This window comes from Pteropus vampyrus, unplaced genomic scaffold (assembly GCF_000151845.1).
Source record: "Pteropus vampyrus isolate Shadow unplaced genomic scaffold, Pvam_2.0 Scaffold257, whole genome shotgun sequence".
In the NCBI taxonomy this organism is placed as follows: Eukaryota; Metazoa; Chordata; class Mammalia; order Chiroptera; family Pteropodidae; genus Pteropus; species Pteropus vampyrus.
Genome location: NW_011889038.1, coordinates 1088944 through 1093781, shown reverse-complemented (window position 1 = coordinate 1093781; position 4838 = coordinate 1088944).

Below are 4838 nucleotides of genomic sequence, written 5' to 3'. Positions count from 1 at the left end.
AAAGCCCCGAAAGCGGAGACAAGGGCCAGTTGACGTGGACACGGCTGCCTCAGGGGTTCAAGAACTCTCTGACCCCCTTCAGGACAGCTCTAGCCTCGGATTCAAAGGCCTTCCTGGCAAACCAACACACCTGTATGTTACTCCAGTATGGGGATGACCGCCTCTTAGCAGGAAAGGCCTCTGAGGAATGCATGGAAGGAACGTGTCTACTCCTCAATCTCCTCTGGGAAGTGGGTTACGGGATCTCTAAAGGAAGACTCAAATCTGCCAAGAAAGAGTCAAATACCTCGTCTTCCACTTGTGACAGGGACAATGCCAACTCGGCTCAGAAAGGAAACAAACGGTCTGCTCGATTCCTGTCCCTACCACCCAACGACAAGTCCGTGAGTCCCTCGGAGCAGCCGGCTTCTGCAGAACCTGGATACTAATTTCTCTTTCCTGGCCAAACCCCGCTACAAAAGGGAGAGAACGGGACCCCCTGCTCCGAGAATCTATAAAACAGAAGGCTTTTGAAGACATCAAACAGGCACTCACTAACGCCCCCGGAGTGGGACTCCCAGACTTAACAGAATCTTTCTTTCTGTACATACACGAGTGCGCGGGTGTCGCGGCCGGGGTCTTAACCCAACTGCTAGGATCTTGGCACCATCCTGTGGCTCATCTCTCCAAACGTCTTAACTCTGTCACCCAGGGCTGGCCACCCTGCTTGCCGGCACTCGCAGCCACAGCCCTCCTTGTGTCAGAGGCCGACAAAATGGCTACCCGTTGGGCCCAGCCAGCCAGTCCAGGATTGCATTGAAGTCGTGGATGAAGTGTTTTCCAGCCGACGCAACTTGACAAACCAGCCCCTCAGGGACCCTGATGTAGAGTATTACACTGATGGTATCAGCTTCTTGAGGGAGGAGAACGCCTTGCAGGATATGCTGTGGGGACCCTACATTCCCCCATGAGGCAAAACCTCTGCCTAGGGGAACCTCAGCACAGAAGGCAGCGCTCATCGCCTTGACCACGCCCTTCAGCTGGCAGCAGGAGTGTTGCCAGCAGATACACCGACTCTGAGTCACCACCTTCCTGTACAAAGAAAAGGGTCTAATCAATTCAGGGGGAAAAGATATAAAATATGGAGAGAAAATTCTAGAACTTAGATGCCGTGTGGGCCCCCAAGAAAGTAGCAGTCAGGCACTGCAGAGGACACCAAAAAGGGGACATCATAATGGCCCGGGGCAACTGCAGGGCAGACCACGTTGCCAAAACTGGCAGCGGCCGAAGAGATGGCCAGCCTTACAGCTCTAACTGCTCCCCTGTTTCCCAGTCCCTCAGCTGAATGGGACCCCAAGTACTCACCTCAAGAAGAAGCCTGGTTTAAGACTGAAGAAGGGAGCCTCCTCCCTGTTGGATGGTAGAAGTCCAAGGACGGGTGAATTGCAGTTCGTGGGACCCTAGCCCCAGCTTTTGTCAAGCGGTTTCATCAAAGGACTCACCTTGGCCGCACTCACTGCCCTAGAAACCACTCCGGGCCGGTACTGCTCCGTCCCCCGGCTCTCTAGCATCTCCCTAGCGGTGTGTGAACGGTGCCAAGTCTGTGCCCACAACAACCCCAGGCAAGGGCCGTGTGCCCCACCGGGGATCCGAAGTTGTCAGTGGCACCCCCTCTGAGGAGCTCGAAGTAGACTTCGCTGAAACGCCTCGATCGCGGGGCCTCTGGGGTCTCTTGGTCTTTGTGTGCACCTGTTCCAGTCGGGTAGAGGCTTACCCCGCCCGGACTGAGAAGGCCCGAGAAGCAGCCAGACTGCTCCTCCGAGAAATTGTTCCATGATTTGGCCTACCGATTACCATTGGCTCGGATAACGGGCCAGCCTTTGTAGCAGAAATAGTTCAGCTACTGGCCAAGAATTTACATAGTAAATAGAAATTGCGTACCGCCTATGGATCAAAGTGTTCAGGACAGGCGGAACGCACGAACAGGACCTTTAAGACTCAGTTGGGAAAACTGACAGGAGACACATCTACTTTGGGACGAAGTCCTCCCCATGGCACTATTAAGAAGCAGGTTGGCTCATCCAAGAAGACTGGGTTCTCCCCCTACGAGATCCTGCATGGGCGGCCACCACCCCTCGTCAAAGGACTATGAGGAGACCTCAAGGAAACAGGTGAATTGACTCTGAGACAATAGCTTCAGGCCCTGGGGACCACCTTCCAGTCTCTCAACCAGTGGGTTAGGGAAAGGCTCCCTGTCAGTTTAACCACTGAGGTTCACCCTTTAAGCCAGGAGACTCTGGGTAACGGAGTGGAACGTGCAGCCCCTAAAGCCCCTGTGGAGAGGCCCCGTTACTGTCATTTGTCTACCCCCACTGCAGTTAATGTCTCTGAAGTAACATCCAGGATCCATCACAGCAGACTCAAACCCGCAGCTGCAGAGTGGGAGTGTGTTCCAGACTCTTCCGAGCCCCTCAAGGCCACTCTCCAGAGGAAAACACCGGCTGTACCGACAGGCCAAGGGGAAGACGTCGGCCCCGCTTTGGTCACACCGGAAGCCGACCAATCACGGGCAGCCGAAGCCCGAGGACGCCGTCCCGTCAGGATGCACCCTGAGGGCTCTCCCTCCTCCTGCGCCATCACGTGTGTGGCGCCAGTCTCCCCACTTCCTCTTCCCTTTGTACCCTCTGCACGCAGAGGTACAGAATAGGGTCCAACGCTGCCATCGGCTTCACTTCCGCGCCCGGCCTCCCCGAAGGCTGTGCCCTAAACGCCACGCTCTGCACTCATCGGGAATTCCAATATCGGATGGGGTACAGAAAGGTTAAATCTGAGCGCAGCCAATCCTGCCAAGAGCCTGAAAAATTAGGGGAAACTTGGACGTGTTGGCGACGGACCTCAAATGGGGGAAAGGTCCATCACCACGCAGAGGGCCCAGCAGTCAGAGAAATTGTCCGATGGCTGCGTAATTCAACCACACCTAAGCCTACACCGTCTCCTAGGCCCCAAAGGCCACAAATGTATGATCAGCTAAAGGCTGCCTTGGGCCAAAACCTAGCAAGAACCTCTTTGTTTACCTAGCTGAGAGGACAGCCCATGAACCTGGTGTCACTGAATGCTGGGTTTGTGGAGGAGCGTCCATGAGTGAACACTGGCCTTGGAAGGGAACTGGCCTAGGTGCCTCCAGGGGAAGCACACGGTGGCTCGCCGCAAAGAGGGACGACCCCAGAGCTGGGTCCTCTCCTCAGAAGTGGTAGGGGAAGAATGTCTTGGCCGGATGGGTTGGAGAATGTAAAAGAATGCTACTTTTAAATCGCATAGACATAAACTGGTGGCCCAAGGCTCCTTCCTGGTATTAGGCCAGTAATACTGCAGCTAACTCCTCCCTGCGCCCCCTCTCAACCAAAATTCGACTGTCGCAAACCGTGCTATAGAGAACGGCGTGGTCCCTAACCCCCTCCATGCCGTGCCAGCTGTTGGCGCATTCTGGGAAAGCCTCGATTCCAGCAGCCCCAATGGGCTCTTCTGGATTTGTGGAAAAGTGGGCTTTATACTCAACTCCCGATGAACCGGAAGGGAAGCTGCACAGTTGGGTGCATTCGGCCTGGCTTCTTCCTTCTGCCTGACCGAGGAGGAAATGCTCTAGGTGTTGCCCGATACCGAGATTTAAAGGCCAGAACTCAGAGATCACTTGAAATAGGGGGACAACAAACATGGGGGAAGATAAGTGGCCGCCCCACCGTAGTATTATTCAATACTACGGCCCCGCGACTTGGGCCCAAGATGGGAGCAGGGGTTACCGGACCCCTATATACATGCTTAACCGGATCATTAGATTACAAGCAGTTCCCGAGGTCATAACCGATGAGACCACAACTGCCTTCGAGCTTCTAGCCAGGCAACAATCTCGGGGGCGGTGAGCTGCCATCCGCAACCGCCTAGCCTTAGATTATCTGTTAGGCCGATTCTCCACTTTCGGTGGCTTTAAGACCTTAGTCGGGATAGTACTTCTCCTCCTCGGGACCTGCCTCCTCCTCCCATGCTGTTGCCTCTTGTTATCTGGTCAACCACCTCCCTCACAGAGGCTGCAGTAGAAAGAAAAACTGCAGCAAGAGTCCTCATGGGGGTATCAGCCTCTAAACCAGAAGTTAGAAGGAGATGATGCTCTGGGACCCAGTCCTGGTCTGAGCATCAAAGCGGGGAATGTGGCCTTGCCTGACCATTTCCTGTCTGAACAAGCTCATTCCTGACGGCCCCCACCCCTCCAACGACTCTCTGGCTAACATCAGCTTCCTCCTCCAGTCAATGTTCTTCCTCATATCCGCAGCTGTGTACGAATAACGAGACTGTATGAAACCGCCCGTTATGTTACAATCGGGGCTCAGCCTTTGCATGAGAATCCGCTGAGCCGGTGCCGGCGTCAGTAAACGCTGCTTCCTGCTTACAGCCTCGGTGCGCCGTCTCTCCGTTCGAGGATCCTGCAACAGGATCGGTGAGACCACTGGTGCCCGCACCCAGACCTCCTGCCACCGAGCTTCTGTCCCAGGCCTTCCCCTGCTGTCTCAGTGGGACGAGTGGGCAGCACTCTCCACACCCCATCTGCCGGGGCTGGCACACAGTGGGACTGGCTGGGGGCAGAGGGAGAGAGTGCTTTGTGGTCAGCCTCACCCTGCCAGGGAAGAGGTAGGGTTGTTTTTTTGTTTTACAGATGGGGAAATTGAGGCTCAAATAGGCAGAGATAATGTGGGGGTGAGTGCAGACAGACACAGGGTTGGACCCCAGCCCAACAGCTGGACCAGTGCATGAATGAGAGGGGCAGGAGGTGGCGGTCCTCCCAGGTGGATGGAAGATGTGACGTCCCA